Source organism: Saccopteryx leptura, chromosome 8 (genome assembly GCF_036850995.1).
Source record: "Saccopteryx leptura isolate mSacLep1 chromosome 8, mSacLep1_pri_phased_curated, whole genome shotgun sequence".
Classification (NCBI taxonomy): domain Eukaryota; kingdom Metazoa; phylum Chordata; class Mammalia; order Chiroptera; family Emballonuridae; genus Saccopteryx; species Saccopteryx leptura.
The window spans coordinates 51,750,207-51,770,455 of record NC_089510.1 but is presented as its reverse complement, the minus strand read 5'-3'; the positions used below and the strand labels follow the sequence as shown (position 1 = coordinate 51,770,455).

General features: G+C 41.8%; 2 protein-coding genes across 2 annotated transcripts in view; one reads left to right on the top strand and one right to left on the bottom strand.

The window, feature by feature from the left end:
• PARP15 (poly(ADP-ribose) polymerase family member 15) overlaps window positions 1–15,605 on the bottom strand; it is a 49,257-nt gene extending 33,652 nt beyond the window's left edge. The window contains exon 1 of the mRNA XM_066347609.1: window positions 15,436–15,605. The gene's annotated coding sequence lies outside the window, so the exon portion shown is untranslated. The remainder of the gene's footprint in view (window positions 1–15,435) is intronic.
• Window positions 1–20,249, top strand: part of PARP9 (poly(ADP-ribose) polymerase family member 9) — a 357,437-nt gene that overhangs the window by 295,037 nt on the left and 42,151 nt on the right. The gene's annotated exons all lie outside the window — the stretch shown is intronic.

The following is a 20,249-nucleotide window of genomic DNA, read 5'->3' as shown; positions in this document are numbered from 1 at the left end:
CGGGCGCTGGGGATGGCTCCTTGGTCTCTGCCTCAGGCACTAGAGTGGCTCTGGTCGCAACAGAGCGACACCCTGGATGGGCACAGCATCGCCCCCTGGTGGGCGTGCTGGGTGGATCCTGGTCGGGCACATGCGGGAGTCTGTTTGCCTCCCCGTTTCTGGCTTCGGAAAAATACAAAAAAAAAAAATGCTATCACCCTCTATACTGTTTTTTATTGTTCCCCCATACCACTGGCTTCACATTCAATTTGATGACTTGATATTTAGACATGATATGAAAAATTTTTTTAGAATCATCTCCTTTCCAGGTCTTGATGACATTGACCTTTGTTGTTCCTTGAGTGAATTAGGTGGCCACAGCCCTGAGTGCTATCCCCAGCCCCTTACAGCTATCTTGGGGCCATGTTACCTCACAATGGCCCCTTCTCCTTTCATAATTTATCATTCCTATTGGGTGATGCTTTCTCTGCAAGATTCTTCCATATGAGAGAACCCAGGGCCACCAGGAATGGTGCCAGCAACTTTCTCAAGGCTTTCTCCCTTCCACACAAGGCTGTGTTCAAAGATACATAATAGGGAAACACAGAGATTGGCCTTCCATTGAAGATAAGCTTTTTGGTCAAGTAGGTGTCCACCACTAAAAGTAAAAACCAAATAAAAGGTAGATATTATCAAGACAAAATCTTGGGCACAAGAAGAAATTCTGAATGCTAATGAGACTCTGAAATACCGTATGTCTACTATCTAAAATGGTATTGCTGTCAAGTGAACGCTCAGTGAAACTGAGCTCAGTGAAAGTGTCAACTGAGCTCAGTGAAAGATGTGACATGTGTGAGTGCCATGGAGCTAATCCTTACCTAGTGAAATAGATCTATCCCATTTACAGTTACTTTGCAGTGAAGTTTTATAAAAATTATTCTGATTTTCCCATTGATATTTATTATAAGAGTGGAGAGGTGATTTTTTTTTTCTGAAAAACTTTGATTTGGCCCTTAGAGATTCAATAAATGCAAACATAATGCATGAGCAATTCAAAATAACCTGTTAGAAGGTAAGCCAATACCATTTTTTAGGGGAATTGTTATAATAGTAGAAAATATTAAGAACAACTGTGTGCTGTAATTAAAAGAAGTTATAAATTAGGTCATATCCTCTAGCAGCACAGCCTTAGAATGGGGAGTCATACACCAGTGGTTTATTAAAGTTGTCCTTGGGAGAAACGTGTTGGAAGTAAGAGAAGATAGAGAATGTGGTTTAGGTTAAGCCTGGCTTCTGTGTAATCCTGCAAGAAGCTCTGGAGCATAGAAATTATATCACAGTGTTGTCCTAACCTTGAGACAAGGGACTTGGGGTCTTATACCAGTCAGTTATTGTCTGGGCCTCCTGGTCGGGAGATGAATGCAAACTCCCACGCACCTCCACTCTCCACACCCTTCGTCTCCCAAGAAGACATACAGCAGTTATAACTGTGTCTAACAAATAAGAGACCCCAGGGCATCTGGGAGAGGAAAAGCACTTAGGGAATGCCAAAGAATAACTGTACAAGTTTGGGAGAAAAAGAATGTGATTTAGCAGTGAAGTCATGTAAAAACATCTAAGGGATTTTGGTTGATAGAGTACTCTGTATAAATTAACAGTGATGTAGCTGTGTTTGAGGGTGAGGAGGGGGGAGGGTCATCAAATGTTGGTGAAGACGTGAAGCAAAAAGAACTCTCATTTATTGCTGATAGGTATGCAAAATGGTACAGCCATGTTGGAAGACAGTCTGACAGATTCTTTTACAATAACATGGATGGACCTTGATAACATTATACGGAGTGAAATAAGTAAATAAAAAAAAACTAAGAACTATATGAATCCATACATAGATGGGACATAAAAATGAGACTCAGAGACATGAACAAGAATGTGATGGCAATGAGGTGGGGGGGGGGATGGGGCGAGGAAGGAGAGAGGGGTTGGGGGAGGGGAGGGGCACAAAGAAAACCAGATAGAAGGTGACAGAAGACAATTTGACCTTGGGGGAGGAGTATACAGCACAATCAAATGTCAAAATAATCTGGAGATGTTTTCTCTCAACATATGTACCCTGATTTATCAATGTCACGGCATTAAATTTAATAAATTAAAAAAAAAAAGATTCTTACAAAACTAAATATACTCCTACCATATATAGGGTCCAGCATTTGCTCTCCTTGATATTTACCCAAATGAGTTGAAACTTACGTCCACACAAAACCTACATGTGAATGATTATAGCAGCAATATAGCTTTGTTCATAATAACCAAAACTTAGAAGTACCTAAGATGACTTTCAAAAAGTGAATGTATAATAAATTGTGGTACTTCCATAAAGTAGAATATTATTCAGAGATTAAAAGAAATAAGCTATCAAGCTATGGAAAGACAGGGAAGAAACTAAAATGTCTACTGCTAAGTGAAGGAGCCATTCTGAAAGGCTACATTTTGCATGATTCTAACTCTATGACATGCTGAAAAGGTAAAACTATGGAGACAGCACATAGACAATTCACAAATATCAGTGGCTGCCAGTGGTTTGGAGGAGAAAGGAATGAATAGGTGGAGCACAGGGAATTTTTAGGGCACTGAAATTATTCTACATGAAACTGTAACTGTAGACACATAACATTATGCATTTATCAAAACCCATAGACTGGAAATGCTGAGGTCGCCGGTTCGAAACCCTGGGCTTGCCTGGTCAAGGCACATATGGGAGTTGATGCTTCCAGCTCCTCCCCTCTTCTCTCTCTGTCTCTCCTCTCTCTCTCTCTCTTTCTCTGTCTCTCCCTCTCCTCTCTAAAAAAAAAAAAAAAAAAAAGTTAAAAAAAACCCATAGAACCATATAACACAAAAAGTGAACTCTAATGTAATGACTTCAGTTAATAATAATGTATCAATACTTTTTCATCAATTGTAACAAATATACTATAATAATGCAAGATATTAGGGAGAACTGGGGCTAGGGGTAATTCTCTTTACTTTGTGCTCAAATTTTCTGTAAAAAAAAACACTCTAAAAATAAAGTCCATTCTTTAAAGAAAAAGATAATGATGAGATTTGGGGCTATAATAAGAGAAACATAGTAACAAAAATGTGGGTGGTGAAAACTCTATTCTACTTTTCACTGGTAAAAGCAGGCAACACCTGGGGTATTGTGCGTAGTTCAGGGTGTCACACTTTGCAAAAGGATTATGAAAACTAAATCTGTTCAGAAGAGGGAGACTGATCTATAAAAAAAAACTAATCACATCAGGATATATAAAAGGAACTGAATATATTTAACTTGCAGAAGTAGAGAAGTTGGGTAGGGAAAGTGGGATGCGGGGAGCAGGACATACTAGTCGATCTTAAACAGTTGAAGGGCTACCTTTTAAAGGATTTATTTCTACAACTCTAAAAGGAAGAACAAGAACTAATAAATAAAAATACAATAAATATATTTGGGTTTAATGCAGGGGTCGGGAACCTTTTTGGCTGAGAGAGCCATGAACACCACATATTTTAAATGTAATTCTGTGAGAGCCATACAACAACCCGTGTACATTACGCATTATCCAATAAAAATTTGGTGTTGTTCCGGAGGATAGCTGTGATTGGCTCCAGCCACCCGCAACCATGAACATGAGCAGTAGGAAATGGATTGTAATGCATGAGAATGTTTTTTATGTTTAACGTTATTATTTTTTTTATTAAAGATTTGTCTGCGAGCCAGGTGCAGCCATCAAAAGAGCCACATCTGGCTCGCGAGCCATAGGTCCCCGACCCCTGGTTTAATGTAATGCTAATTAAAATAAAATAATTAGAACTATTGTGATTACTACGTATAGTACCTGGTGAGTACTAGGCTTATCAGGGGAATCACTTCATGAATTATATAAATGTTTAACCACTATGCTGTACACCTGAAACTAATATAAGACAATATTGAATATCAACTGCAATTGAAAACTTAAAAAGAGAAAAAATAGTTAGTACTGTCCTAAGGGAAAATGAGTCAATTTGGGAGACAGTGAGTTCCCAGCCAAGAATAGGAACCATCACTTAGTAGTCTGATTTTACATCTAAGGTACTATTTTGCTTTTATTTGGGGGTGGAGTGGGGTGGTAGCATATTTTTCTTAATTGAATTCACTAGCTTATTTTCAAATACATTTTACCCAGTAGAAATAGCTTAGTGAAGTATTCTTATGTCAGTGGGATAACAATATCAAAATGAAGAACACTGAACTATTTATTTTTTTTTTTAATTTTATTTATTTATTTTTTACAGAGACAGAGAGTGAGTCAGAGAGAGGGATAGACAGGGACAGACAGACAGGAACGGAGAGAGATGAGAAGCATCGATCATTAGTTTTTCATTGCGCATTGCAACACCTTAGTTGTTCATTGATTGCTTTCTCATATGTGCCTTGACCGCGGGTCTTCAGCAGACCAAGCAACCCCTTGCTGGAGCCAGCGACCTTGGGTCCAAACTGGTGAGCCTCGCTCAAACCAGATGAGCCCGCACTCAAGCTGGCGACCTTGGGGTCTCGAACCTGGGTCCTTCCGCATCCCAGTCTGACGCTCTATCCACTGCGCCACCACCAGGTCAGGCGAACACTGAACTATTTAAACATTGTTTTATAATAGCACTTTATTCCTGTATCTGCTGAGACATATAGCTATCTAAAACATAATTCATATTTATTGTTCTTATCAAATTAGTAAGTTGTGTTTCTCATTTTTCCTAATATTTTAATTGTAATAGCTTTCTTTATTGAATATCCGTTATGTGTCAGATAGTTTACAAATACTGTCTCATTTAATTTAATTTTCACATGATCCTGTGAGATTTTATCTCCATTTTTTTAATGAGGAAACAGAAGCAAAAAATGACTATCATTGTTATCCAGCTATAGTAAATTCTATTAAAAATTTAAATTTTAATATAAAAATATACATTTGGGACTGTAATAGCTAGTGGTGCTCCAGAATATCTGTATGGAAGGCTTAGGTGTGACCCTCTGGCTAGAAGTAGGAGGTGATGAAGGGAGCTTGTCTTGAAGCTGTGTTTTCTTGGATTGTGAGAGTAAGATGGCCCAGTGAGCCATCTGGTGATCACGCTGTAGGGGGTTAATTACAATGATTTCTTGTAAGGGCTAAGTCACAGAATTTCCTGCAAGGAGTTAAGGCACTGTAGATAACTAGGAGCTTAGTTCACAAACCTTAATCTTTATTTTGTTGCCTAAGAAATACAGGGAGTTCTCTTGCAGAAGTTCCCAGAGGCATCACGACCCTGGCTGTTCCTGGGAGACACCTGTCCCGCTGCCTTGAAGATTTACCAAGGACACCAGATAGGACCACGCTGATTAAGCCTGTGCTACATCAGAAGAACTTGCAGAGGAGACATTCCTGCAAAACAGACTCCCACCTCCCACATACTGCTACGTGACTAAGTGCATGGATTTTTTCCTTTTGTCCCTTACACCATTACTAACAGCCCCTGAACCCGATAAAGACCAGCAGCACCAGGAGAGTGGAGAGGCAGTTCTTTTAGACGGAGTCACCTGCCTTCTCAAGTTGTTCCAATTTGAAATTAAAGACATACCTTAGAGCCACTCAGTCCTTGTCTCTCTTTACTGGCATTGGGGATGACAGGTAACCCTGAGATTGACTTTGATTTTTCTGCTTTCAATGCCCTTGTACAGTTTTCTTCCATATCGTGTCAGAGTTGGTCTCTGTTTTCTTCCATATCGTGTCAGAGTTGGTCTCTGTGACCAGTAGAACATGGCAGAAGTAATGCTATGTCATTTCTGAGGCTGTGGGTACAATAGGTACTGCATCCATCAACACCCCCCCACACACACACACACACACTCACCCTCTCTCTCAGATAACTCATTCTGAGGGAAGCCATGTCATGAACAACCCTATGGAGAGGCCCTCATGGCAAGGAACTGAAGTCTCTGGCAGCAGCCATGTGAGTGAGCTTAGAAGCAGACTCTCCAGTTCCCATTGAGCCTTCAGATAACTGCAGCCCCAACCAACCTGTTGATAGCAACCTCATGAGAGATCCTGAGCCTGACTCACCCATTTAAACTGTCCCCAAATTCCTGACCCACAGAAAGTATGAAATAATAAATGTTTGTTATGTAAAGTCACTAAATTTTGAGGTAGTTTTGTATGCGGCAATAAAAAAAAATCATATAGATTGTATGCTTATTTAGGATGGCTTGAAGAGGCTTGCTAGTGGAGATAGTAGAGAATAACGTTAAAGCCCCTGACCCTTAACCCTTTGTGTGAGAGTCATTGCTAAAAGCCAACCTCTAACCACTATGCCAGTGATATAAATTTCAACAAAAACCTGTTGTAAACATATGTATCTATAAATAGAATAGAAAACAGAGTACATCAGTTCCTTAGCAAATCATGCACATGTTGCAACAAAACTTTTTTGTTTCTAAATTGCAACAAATGTTTTTTGTTTCCAAATAAAGTACGGGTTGGGGTAGTAAATATATATATATTTACTATTTTAAATATATTTTAAATATATATATATTTATTTATTTATGGTGCATTGAGGTTAAAAAAAAGGAGTTTATAAAATGCTGCAATGCACTCTATGTCACTCTGCCTCCCCTATTGGTATCTTTAGCTCACTAATGACTGCAGTGCAGACTGAAGCTGTTAGACAGCCTAATTTGCACACATTATCTCCAGAAACACTGAATGTGCTTTACCAGAGTATAAGCATACAAACATTTAAAAGGAGGGTAAGTGCTCTCCAGATGTCAACAGTAGCATTGATGACTAGGTGACAAGTATGTGAGAGAGATGGAGACTTCAAATTCTGTAAATTTGGAGGGTTGAGATTAGCTCCAAGAATTATATAGTTTTTGCCTGACCAGGTGGTGGCGCAGTGGATAGAGCGTCAGACTGGGATGCGGAGGACTCAGGTTCGAGACCCCAAGGTCACCAGCTTGAGCATGGGCTCATCTGGCTTGAGCAAAAAAAAAAAAAAAAAAAGGCTCACCAGTGTGGACCTAAGGTCGCTGGCTTGAGCAAGGGGTTACTCAGTCTGCTGAAGGCCCGTGGTCAAGGCACATATGAGAAAGCAATCAATGAACAACTAAGATGTCGCAATGAAAAACTGATGATTGATGCTTCTCATCTCTCTCCGTTCCTCTCTGTACCTATCTATCCCTCTCTCTGACTGTAAAAAAAAAAAAAGAATTATATAGTTTTGATACAGAAGTCTGCTGAGTGAGGGATACTAGTCCTAAACGTTTGTCTTTTTTACAAAGTATCAATTAAAATTTTCCAGTGACAACAATTCATTGCTGTATTAAGAATCAGATATTGGCCCTGGCCAGTGAGCTCAGCAGTAGAGCACTGACTAGCATGTGCATGTGCATGTGCAAGTCCTGGGTTCGATTTCCGGTCAGGGCACACAGGAGAAGTGACTATCTGCTTCTCTACCTCTCCCCTTTCTTCCCCTCCCCTCCCACAGTGATGGCTCAAATGGTTCAAGTGAATTGGCCCCAGGCTCTGAGAATAGCTCCTAGCCTCGCTTCAGGTGCTAAAATAGCTCGTTTGCCAAGCAACAGAGCAGCGGCCCCAGATGGCCAGAGCATCACCTGGTAGGGGGCTTGCTGGGTGGATCCTGGTCAGGGCGCATGTGGGAGTCTGTCTCACTGCTTCCTCACCTCTCACTTAATTAAAAAAAAAAAAGAATCAGATATTATTTCAGTCTAGTCCTAAGACTATTACCTTTGTAAACCACTATTGAAAGTTAAGCTTTTTTTAAAAAAAATTCTAAATAGCATCTTAATATTTGGCTTTCCTGCCTGATTGGTTTCCATCGAAGCTACATGAGGAAGATTAGACTACCTGCTCTCTCCTCTGCACTTCACTCATTCTTTCTCCTAGTATCTCATCCCCACCTAGAGTTTCAGGGATACTTTTTGGCTTCACTATCTCTTCCTAAGGATCACAGATGGGAAGGGATGTGCAGGTGAAGCATGACCATTAAACAAGGTATTAATGTAAACTACTTAGCGGCATAAGTCCTTCAGGAGATTGTTACTACCTTTAAAATGGTTCCTTCAATTTTCTAAATTCTCAATGTGTTCTTTGAGAAGTGATCAGATTCTGAACACATCCTGAAGGTGGAGTAAACAGGATTTCTGAATGGATATGGGAGCTGGGAGAAAGAAAGGAGTCTGTCAACCCAAGTCCCAGGTTTTGGCCTTAGCAACTAGGAGAATGAAGTTGCTATCAACTGAGATGGAAAATCCTGTGGATAATGCAGGCTGGTGGGGGTGGGGGTGGGGTGGGGTGACAAGATTGGGGAGTGTTGTTTTGCACATGTAATATTTACATCATATGCTTTTAGACAACCAGATGAAGACATCTACCAGACAGTGGGTGTAAATATTGGAGTTCATGAGTCATGACTGAAAATATAAATTGGGAGTCATGAGTACACAGACAGTATTTACAACCATTATATCTATATATAAAAAAAACTATATATAGACAAAGAAGAAAAGAGCACTGAGTCCTACATTAAGAATTAAGAAAAAGAAGGTGAATGAATAAAGATGAAGAATGAGCAGCTACTGAGGTAAGAAAACAACCAAGGTGTGATGTCTTAGCAACAAGTGAAGAAAGTGTATCTAGGGGAGAGAGGATTGAGTCAAATACTGCTAGGAGATCAAGTAAAATGAGGACCAAAAAGTAGCTATTGAGTTTAGCAACATGGTGACCATTGGTGACCTTAACAGAGCAGTTTTGGCAGAATAGTGGAGGTAAAAGCTTCTCTAGAATAAATTTAAGAAAGAATGAGAAAAGATGCTCAAAGGCACTAACATTGGAGAAATGCAAATTAAAACCACAATGAGATATCACCTCACACCTGTAACAATGAATATCATCAATAAATCAACAAACAACATATGCAGGCAATTATGTGGAGAAAAGAAACCCTCAGGCACTGCTGGCGAGAATGCAGATTGGTGCAGTCACTGTGGAAAACAGTACAGAGATCCTCAAAATTTTTAAAATGGCACTGCTTTATAACCCAGCGATTTCACTTCTGAGAATATATCCAAAGAAACCCAAAACACTAATTCAAAAGAATATATGCACCCTTATGTTTATTGCAGCGTTATTTACAACAGCCAAGATATGGAAGTAATCCAAGTGTTTCTCAATAGACGAGTGCATAAAAAAGCTGTGGTACAGGCCCTGGCCAGTTGGCTCAGGGGTAGAGCATCAGCCTGGCGTGCAGGAGTCCCGGGTTCGATTCCCGGCCAGGGCACACAGGAGAAGCACCCATCTGCTTCTCCACCCCTCCCCTCTCCTTCCTCTCTGTCTCTCTCTTCCCCTCCCACAGCCAAGGCTCCAATGGAGCAAAGTTGGCCCAGACAGTGAGGATGGCTCTATGGCCTCTGCCCCAGGCGCTAGAGTGGCTCTGGTTGCAACAGAGCAATGCCCCAGATGGGCAGAGCATCGCCCCCTGGTGGGCATGCCGGGTGGATCCCGGTCGGGCTCATGCGGGAGTCTGTCTGACTGCCTCCCCGTTTCTAACTTCAGAAAAATACAAAAAAAAAAAAAAAAAGCAAAAAAAAAAAGCTGTGGTACATATATACAATGGAATATTCACCAGCTATAAAAAAAAAAAACCACATCATTTGAGATAGCATGAACACAGAGAGTATTATGCTAAGTGAAATAAGTCTGTCAGAGAAAGACAAATATCATATGATTTCACTTATATGTGGAATCTAGACAACAAAATAATTAAACAAAATTGAAACAGACTCATAGATACAGAGAACACGCTAGTGTTTGCTAGACAGGAGGGTGATTGGAGGCCTGGGTGAAGGGATTAAGAAGTACAGATTGGTAGTTACAAAATAGGGGGATGTAAAGTACAGCATAGGGAATATAGTAAAAAATATTGTAATAACTATGTAGTGCCAGGGGGGCACTGGAAATATAAAAGGCAAGGAGCACTTTGTGAAGTGTATGATTGACCACTATGCTGTACACCTAAAACTAATACAAAATAATACTGAATGTAAACTATAATAAGAAATAAATACTAGGCCCTGGCCAGTTTGCTCATTGGATAGAGCATTGGTCGGCAGACTCATTAGTCAACAGAGCCAAATATCAACAGTATAACGATTGAAATTTCTTTTGAGAGCCAACTTTTTTAAACTTAAACTATATAGGTAGGTACATTCCATATTAAGGTAGCGCCCGCATGTGGTATTTTGTGGAAGAGCCACACTCAAGGATCCAAAGAGCCACATGTGGCTCGCGAGCGCAGTTTGCCAACCAGTGGGATGGAGCATTGGCCTGGCATGCGGATGTCCCAGGTTCGAACGCTGGTCAGGGCACACATGAGAAGCAACCATCTACTTTTCTTCCCCTCCCTCTCCCCCTTCTCTCTCTCTTCCCCTCTGCAGCCAGTGGCTCAGTTGGTCCAAGCATTTGCCCCGGACACTGAGGCTCTAGAGCTTGGTTGGCCTGAGCGTCAGCCTCGGGCGCTGAGGATAGTTCAGGTGATTTGAGCATCGGCCCCAGATAGGGGTTTCCGGGTAGATTCCAGTCGGGGTGCTTGCAGGAGTCTGTCTCTCTATCTCCCTTCTCTCACTTGGAAGGAAGGAAGGAAGGAAGGAAGGAAGGAAGGAAGGAAGGAAGGAAGGAAGGAAGGAAGGAAGGAGGGAGGGAGGGAGAGAGAAAGAGAGAAAGACAGAGAGAGAGAGAAAGACAGAGAGAGAAAGAAGAAAGAAAGAGAAAAAATAATATACACCAAAACAAAAAGAAAGAATGACAGCAGAAAAAATGGGAGTAAGTAATGACAAACTCAATTGAAAAATTTTGCTGCAAAGGGAAGCAAGAGAATGAAGCCCCAGGAAATGGAGGGTCAAGGGAAGTTTTCTGTTGTTTGTTACTACAAGAAAAACAATTCTCTTGGCTAGAGCTCCACAAAGACCTGTTCAAAGCGCTGAGTTAATCCATAACATATTTCAGTAAGCATGTAGTGGCTTTGATATATTTCCCAATCACCTATGTGATCCCTAATCTGACTTCATTTGTGCATGAATTGGTTAATAATAACCATACATATCAAAAAAGAAGAGAATTTGATTACATTTGTAGCAGAAAACTCAAACCAGGCTGAATTCTCTTCTGGGAAATATTGCACATTGGTTACTGTTTCTCCATTTGGGGAGTTATCAAAGAAAGTTGATTATTATTCTAAACATGAGGTGGCAGACTTTCAACCCTAACGGTTCTCATCAGTTCCAGAAACCTTGGGAAAATCTGAAGTTGCTGAGCTCTATGGTGTCTGTCATAAACATTAACAAACACCCAAATAAAATCAGTTTATTGGTACTGTAATTTCATTTCATATTAGAAGAAAACAGATTTTAAAAAGTAATTTGATTTACAGGCCTTAACTAAATTTCTATGTAAAGTTAAGTTTCACAGTGTCAACTTTCACCTATCCCACATTGTCTACCCTGAATGCACAACTATCGTTAACAGCAACCTACATCTAGATTATTATTTTGAAAACATGGATAAAGTTACCTCTTCAAATGAAACCAAGTGTGCAGTGAGATTGTAAGCTAATAATTGTAATAATGACTGCAATACAATATTGTTTCCTAAATCTAATTTCTTTCTGTCCCTCCCACTAATTTCTAAAATAGAGACCGTATTGCGAGCTCTATTTGCACATGTAATTATCATAAAAATAACTTTAACTATAACTTTAAAACTAACTGGAAATTTGAGGGCACATGCACAGTGATGAAGACAATATACTCAGAAGCTGGGATTTCTAATTTAGAATGTTGACTCAATTACTTACTAGCTGTGCGGCTGTGAGCCAGTCATTTAATCCTAAACCCAGATTTCTTCATCTTTAAAATGAGGAGAATAATATACAATATCTATCTCATAGTGTTATATATTAGGAGATAAAGTATGTAAACACTTAGCATAAAGCAAGCACTTCATAAATGTTAGCCTTTGAAGTACCAGAAGTAAGAATACATATTCCCTTGTAGTACTCTCACTGATAGTTAGAAAGCACAATTTTTTTTTTTTTTTCTGAAGCTGGAAACGGGGAGGCAGTCAGACAGACTCCCGCATGCGCCCAACCAGGATCCACCCGGCACGCTCACCAGGGGGCGATGCCCTGTTGCGACCAGAGCCACTCTAGCGCCTGAGGCAGAGGCTCAGCGCCCTGACAAACTTTGCTCCAATGGAGCCCCGGCTGCAGGAGGGGAAGAGAGAAACAGAGAGGAAGGAGAGGGGGAGGGGTGGAGAAGCAGATGGGTGCTTCTCCTGTGTGCCCTGGCCGGGAATCGAACCCAGGACTCCTGCATGCCAGGCCGATGCTCTACCACTGAGCCAACCGGCCAGGGCCAGAAAGCACAACTTTTAAAGATCCATTGTGGGATGCCTGGAATCTCAAAATATGATACAATCATAATTTCCAAATAAAGGGTTAAAAGCTATTGTCTGTCTTACCAATATTTATAGAGAAAATGATGACAGCAACTTTAGTATAAGGTATTACTTCCACCCTGAAGTCACCATTGGCTTCTGACAGGCCACGAATCAAATCCATAAGCAAAGATAGCCCCTTCTCAGTCACAGAGTCTTGGCTATCATAAAATGCAACCAAAAGGGAGGCTTGTGAAGGGTCATTTTAAAATTCGTCTATTTCATCCACTTCCATTCATCCACTTTGGTCACTCTTCTTAAAAGTATTATTTTTGTACTGCGGTCTTCCAACTCAGCAATTTTTAGGAAGACAGAAATACTCAAGATGTTAGTTTTTATATCTGATTTGAGATCTGAAAGACCCTATTCTTTATATTACGTGATGTTTTAAGTACTTTGGAAAAAAAACATTTATTCATTGCCTTATTTTAAAAAACAGGAACTCTTTGGCTAAACTGTCATGTGAAATTAAACATTTTACTTTGTAAAGATAGATTTACTCACCAAATCATAGGAAAACAAAAGTAACAAACATGACAGTAAATGATGGTGCTCATCCACTGACACAAATTAATAGAGCTACAGCTTGTTACCGACAAGAAAGAGGTTTCTGTTACTGCATAATGAAAGGGCAATCTACAGAGATAACCAAAAGACAAAAGTGCTGCATATTCACCATGACGACTGGGTATGAGTAGATATTTAGAAACATTATAGGGAGAACAGAGACTTCCATTTTTCATTGTTTTTAACCTGTAAAAAAGAGTCAATTTTGTTGTGAACTTAAAACTGCTCTAAAAGAATCAAAGTGGTATATGGAACCCTCTTCATCCTATGCTCAACTTTGCTGTGAATCTAAAACTGCTTAAAAAACAGTCTTTATAAAAAATGAATCTTATGTAATAATTACAGAACTATATAGTTTTAAATTAAGAATAGATAATACGGCCCTGGCCGGTTGGCTCAGCGGTAGAGCGTTGGCCTGGCATGCGGGGGACCCGGGTTCGATTCCGGCCAGGGCACACAGGAGAAGCGCCCATTTGCTTCTCCACCCCACCCCCTCCTTCCTCTCTGTCTCTCTCTTCCCCTCCCGCAGCCAAGGCTCCATTGGAGCAAAGATGGCCCGGGCAGTGGGGATGGCTCCTTGGCCTCTGCCCCAGGCACTAGAGTGGCTCTGGTCCCGGCAGAGCGATGCCCCGGAGGGGCAGAGCATCGCCCCCTGGTGGGCAGAGCATCGCCCCTGGTGGGCATGCCGGGTGGATCCCGGTTGGGCGCATGCGGGAGTTGGTCTGACTGTCTCTCCTCGTTTCCAGCTTCAGAAAAATACAAAAAAAAAAAAAAAGGATAGATAATACAAGAACTACAATATAAATTCCAGAAATAAGCTTTAATCTATCAAAGAGTTTAACATATGAAGCTTTAAGAGAAATAAGAAAGTAGATAATCATAATTTTAATAAATATTGGGAAGTTGTTTTTCATTATGAAGAAAATTTCATACTTCATAATAAACACCTAAGCACAATAATATTAACCCCTGATAGGTTTAAAATGTTAACTTTAGACACTCCAAAACTAGTGGAATAAAAGTTCTATATTTATTTGACTAATTGTACCAAGGTGAAAAATTTTCAAACACTGAAACAAGTTCCACAGAGAGCAATTTAAATGGAGTCACATTAAACACTAAAAAAAAAAAGAAAATAAGAAGATATCTACAACATAGCAGATACTTAAGAACTGTAGGTTGATAAATTAATACAGAAGAACATAGAACCCTCTTCTCAGCAAGGGCAATAAATTTCTAAATTTCCAAACTCGAACAACTAGACTTGAACAAATGAAATGGCCACCCTTGTTCTTGGTTATAATATCTCAACACATCTCAAGATGTCAGCTGTCTTCAACTTAATTTATAAGTTTAATGCAATCCCAATAAATAAATCCCAGTAAACGTTCTTGACACCGATCATAAAGCAGAAGTCAATCCTAACGTTGATAAGGAAAGATAAGCATACAAGAATAGCTAGGAAAACACAGGAGGAAGAGCTCTGTAGGGGGACTAGCCTTGACATTAAAATATATAATATATAACAAAGGCTCTTTGCAGTAGATGAATGAACAAGTTAATGAATAGAAGTTGCAGAAACAGCCAAACAGTATAGAAAAATGTAGTATATAATAACGGTGGTATCTCAAGTTACTGAGGCAGTGGTTATCTTTTTCATAAGTTAAACTAATGAAACAAAACAGAAGATCTACAGATAGCAATTTAAATGGATTCACATAATTGGGTGTTGGGACAACTGGATACTAATTTGGAAAAAAGATTAAATTAGATCCATTTCTTGGACCATTTATCTATAAGAAAAAAAATCCAAATATATAAATATAAAAACTAGAAAAAAAGTATGGGTAATGATATCCTGGGTGTAGAAGAAAGCTTTTAAAATATGACTAAAGTCCAGATGAAATGAAACAAGATTGGTCAATTTTACTACATAGAAAAAAAAAATGAGTGTGTGGAGGGGTAGGGGGTGGGGGAAACCACTATAAGCAAGCCCAAAAGACAAATGACAAACTAAAAGAAAATTTTCATAACATATATCGCGGATAAAGGATCAATGTTTCCAATTTACAAGGAACTTTTTAAAATTTGAGGGGTGAAAAATCTGAGGCATTCTACGGAAAAAGATGTCATACTCCACTCTTCCGGGACAAGTCAGGGTAATAAGTGCCTCCCTAGAAGAGGGGTTCAGAGGGACGCGGGGTCTCCGCGCAGCCCTGCGCTGCGGGGTCGCGCTTATGCCGCGCGCCCGGCGGGTCAGCCCTGTCGCCCCCCTCCCCGCGCCCCTCACTATCGTCCCGGCGGAAGGGCGCCAGGAAGCGGGGCGGGCTACCTGGCTCCCAGCGGATCGCAGGCTCCTGGTCTCCAGGTCTTTTCGGGGCTTGGAAGTAGTCCTGCAACTTAGTGCGCAAGTTCTTCGCGGGTCGGGGCCTCAGAGCCCCAGTACTCTCACACCGGCAGTGGGAGCTGGGTACAGGCACTGCGTACCCCGGCTGCCCCCTGGGGACCCAGCAGGCTGGTCCCTAAATCTTTCGCTTTCAATTCTATGAAAACCGCTTCAGTCTTGGGTCAGTCTTGAGGTGGTAAACAACAGCTTCTTCAGATTTATGTCACCTTTTTGGGGAAAGATGTTGCTGTCTCACAAGTCCTGGGCTCTATAGTTTATCAGTGGAGCAGCCTTGGTCAGTGGCATCTGTACAATGGGCACAGCCTTAACTACTTCATGATACTATCATGAAGATTAAATGAAATGAAGTCTGTAGAGTGTGTCTAGCATAGTTTTAAAAAATCGGTATTCTCAGGGACTTAAGCCCCCTGGATTAGGCCTTCCCAGGGGATTATGAACTGCTGGAATGGGGGTCCCTGAAGCAGAGCCCAGGGGAACCGCTGGATCGGCGGCTGGAGCTCTACAGCTCCTGCAGGTCCATGCAAGGCGATGCCAGAGCCACTACTCAGCAGTGCAGGCGGCTATGGCCGCCCTGATGTCCCGGAACTGGCCCAACCAGCCCCCACGCCTCTTTGTGCCCCGCGGCAAGCAGGTAATGGCAGCTGTTCACCACCTGGTGTTTGTTGGGGACACACGGAGCCTACTGGTAGCCTCTGCTCCCCTCCGACAACAGGTCAGGGCTGCAGACACAGCAGTAGGCGAGGCATTGGGGACGACTGTGCTCACTGTCAAGGGAGCTGCCCTGGGCTACTCATCTGGTCCTGCAGTCCAAGAGGTGGTGCAAGCCCTGCAATTCACCAGCCTGCTCACCAGCCTAGCTAGTCCCGAGGGTCCCTTGACACTGTTGTGCTTTCCAGTCCTTGGGCAACTGCAGGGCTCTGTTTCATGGACTGAAACATTCCTGCTCCTTCCAATCATCTCGGTATTTCACAGACGCTTCTCTTCCCCCATCCCCAGTTTTTGTATGAGCCACTTTGTAAAAAAATTATTTTTGTTTAATATCACCACTGCATTGTCAAGAACAATTGCCAGGCCCCCCTGGGGGAGTGTAAAGCCAGGAGCCACAGCCAGGGCCACTATCACGGCAGCCCGGCCCTTGCAGGTTCGCATTGGATTCGGACAGTCGGCAAAGAAACCATGGAGCCAAAAACTGGTGGGCCATAGTCTTTAATCTAGCTTGCACCCGGCGGGCAAGTAAAAATACACACTGGGCTCCAAAACCCAGTCACATTCAGTGCTCACAAAGCTACTGATTTATCCGAGTTTCCTAGAATCAAAGGTTTCTAGCTCACCAGCCTTATTCTCCTCAGTTCCCCATCTCCTTCCTTATCCCAGATACAAACTCTGTACAAACTGGCATCTCACTCAGCACTCCGCCATCTTGGCTGCTTTTCCTGGCCTTCTCCACATGGCCTCCTCCCGCTGCTGGCTCTATTCTCTCTGCTGAAGATAATCTCAGGAACCAAGAGCCCAAGTTCCACTTCGTCCCCATTTTATAGTGTAGCAATCCAAACTCTTAATCCAATATACAAAACAGGGAAGTCTCTAATACAAAGTCACTTCTCTGAGGCATGATTGGATTGTACCGCCCTACATCAAAAAGGGTGGGAAAGGCTTAATCCCAAAACCAAGCCTCAGGCTACAACGATTCTCAACACACATTAATATCACCTGGGCAACGGCCTCTTTAACAAAGTGAGCATAATACATTTTATCTGCCCAACAGGGAGTAAGGAACTGAACTCTTCCTCTTCTCTCAGCCTGGGGTGGAGGTACTTGGTCACTGCACTGCCACCTCCAGAAGGTTGCCCACAGAAAATCAGATGGCTGAAACTGAGCCACCTGGGGGCCCTTTCTTGTCCAGTTTCTTGGCACTAGAACATCAGTGCCTCACTGTCAGTTGAGAGTGAGTAAGGGTGGAACATTGCCCAGAATGTGAAGGTTTGAAACAAGTCAGAAGGAAGCTGGAGAGAGCTGGGTCTGAGTCACTGGGCATGCACCTCAATAAACCCACCTATCTGGTTTTTAAAAAAATCTATTAGTTCCCCTTTCTCCTCAGCATCCCATTCCTAACCCACACTGCTCTCCTTATACTCTCATCTTCATGAAATTATACTGGGTCCTTTTCGTGCACGCTAAGACAGGGCTGAATCAGGTCTAGCCTGACAAGACATTATTTAATTCCACTAACATGTATTGCAAGCCCTTAATATGCCTGGTACTGTGTTAAAACTATAAAGGTGAATTGGACACAGATCCCTTCTCTCTGAGGTGAACATGGAAGTAAGGGGAAGTAATAGATAAAATGGCTACTTAGTTGCCATCCCTACAATGTAGGCTCCAAGGAGGAAGAAGGGCTCGCTTACTTAGTTCGCTTACTTTGTAACCTGGCCTGGACCTTTGACCCGGCCCAAGTGAGCCAGAGCGCAAACAGTTTTGAGGAGCTGTGGTGCCACTCCAATCCACAAAGGGAAGAAATTGTTTTGCACCAACAGATGCAGAAATAGAAATTAAGAAACAGAACATGCTCATCCCCCACTGTAAGGTTACAATTAATTCACTTGTTTATCTTTCTTAAGGGCTTCCTGGCCTCCCCTTTGAAATGCAGCAAGATGTTTATCTTCACAGCAGGATCTGGGAAGTGTCCTTGGGAGCAAACATTTGGGAGGAATCTGACCTTAAGTTTAGGAAAGGAGACAGCCAGTCTTGAATAGGGCTAAATCACAAATCTTAAACCTTTACTTTGTATCCTAAGAAAACAGGGAGTCTGTGAAAGAAATTTCACAGATAATTCCCAGAGGCAGATGGTCCCAGAGGCACCAGGTTGCAGCCGTTCCTGGGACATACCTGACCCTGGCTGTCATGAATATTTACTAAGGGCACCAGATAGGACCACGCTGATTAGGCCTGTGTTACATCAGAAGAACTTGCAGAGGAAGTGTTTCTGTAGCTGAACCAAAAGGCATTTTCCTGATTGGTCAGAATGGAGCCATTCTGATTGGCTCATGAAGAAGCTGCTGAGACTATAGCTGCACAGCTCTGATTAGATGGGAAAAGCCTCAGTTCTATTGGTTGTGATAGGATTCTGGGAACGTCATTATAAGGGTTGGATGAGATGGCAGAAACACAGTGCTGATAGGCAGTTCAGTACAGAGCCAGGTAGTTCAGTGCAGGCTTTTCCCTGAAGTATAGTTTGCATCAGAGAGTTCTATGTGGAAATGGCTGCTAGTCTATTTGTTTTTTATTTGAGCCCAGTTAGTCACTAGAAGCCCTTTTTCAGTAGGGATCTTCTTTCTCAGGGTTCATAGCATCAATACAGATATGTATAAGTTATTAGGAACACAAAGAAATAAGTGATTCAGAATTTGGAGACAAGATTGAATAAAGTTCCTACAGTAGTGGCATTTGAGACCTTGCATGATGAGTGGGAGATTTCTAAGAGAAGATTGAGGTAGAGAGGCATAAGAGAGAGAACACGTAGAGCAAAGGCTATAATAATAAATGTATGGTTGGAAATGCTAGTGGTCTGGTGTGACTAGACTACAAGGCGTTGATGAGGAAGGGAGGGACATGGGGCAAGCAAAGTAGAATGAGAAACCCCTGATGGCCATGTTGAAGAGTTTGAACTTTATTTTCTAGGCCAGTGGCCCTCAAAAGGTGGTCTAAAGACCAGCAGCAGCAGTCACAGTGGGAACTTGTTAGAAATGCAAATTCTTGGGCTCAACTTCACACCTACCAAGTCAGAAACTCTGGGAGTGAGTCTTAGCAATCTGCATTTTATTGAGCCCTCCAATGATTCTGACACAAGATCAAATTTGACAAGCACTGCTCTGAGCAGTAGGGAATCACTGAAGGCATATCATCAATGAGATCAGAACTATTTTTTTCAAAAGGTAGTTTGCAGTGGGAGGAGGAAGAAAGGTGGGGACCGAGAGAGTTTTTAGTGGATATTTTCATCATTCTGGTGAGAGAACTACGAAAATGCCAACTGGGTAGTGAGATTTGAAGTGAAGAAGGAGAGGCAGGACCGGTGATGATGGACAGGTGGGACTAGAGGGAGAACTCAGAGGTGTTCCCCATTAGATTACATTCTAATGTACTACAGCCGTAATATATTTTCCATTGTCTGTTGTTTTCCCAGGAAATAAAACTAAGCATCCTTCTCTATAAAGTAAGGCATTTCAACAACATGATTTCTGCAGTCCTTGCAGATCCCTATACCCAGCAAACAAAGCTGCGGAGGGACCTGCTATGTCTTTTCAAAGCTCTTTGTGAAGCAGTAGCTGGGGTGATAACCCGTGGCATTGCACCCTCTCACATCTTAGTTGCCCTCACTTCCCTTTTAATTCATCCTTTCAAAGACCTGGGCTTGATTTTTGCCTAAGGTTCTGTGTTTTAGAGGACTCAGAGCCCAATCAATAGAAAATAGCGCCCAACTCCCATATGAAAATCAAAGCAAAATCAGTACTACACCATACATAAATATAAGGAAGTACCACAAAGGTTTGATTTTTCTCCTAATGACTGCTTTGATGCTGTGATTTATAATAAAAATATGCATTTGGACTTGACCAGGCGGTGGATAGAGCATCAGCCTGGGATGCTGAGGACCCAGGTTCAAAACCCCAGGTCACCGGCTTGAGTGCAGGCTCATCCAGCTTAAGCATGGGCTCACCAGCTTGAGCACAGGGTTGCTGGCT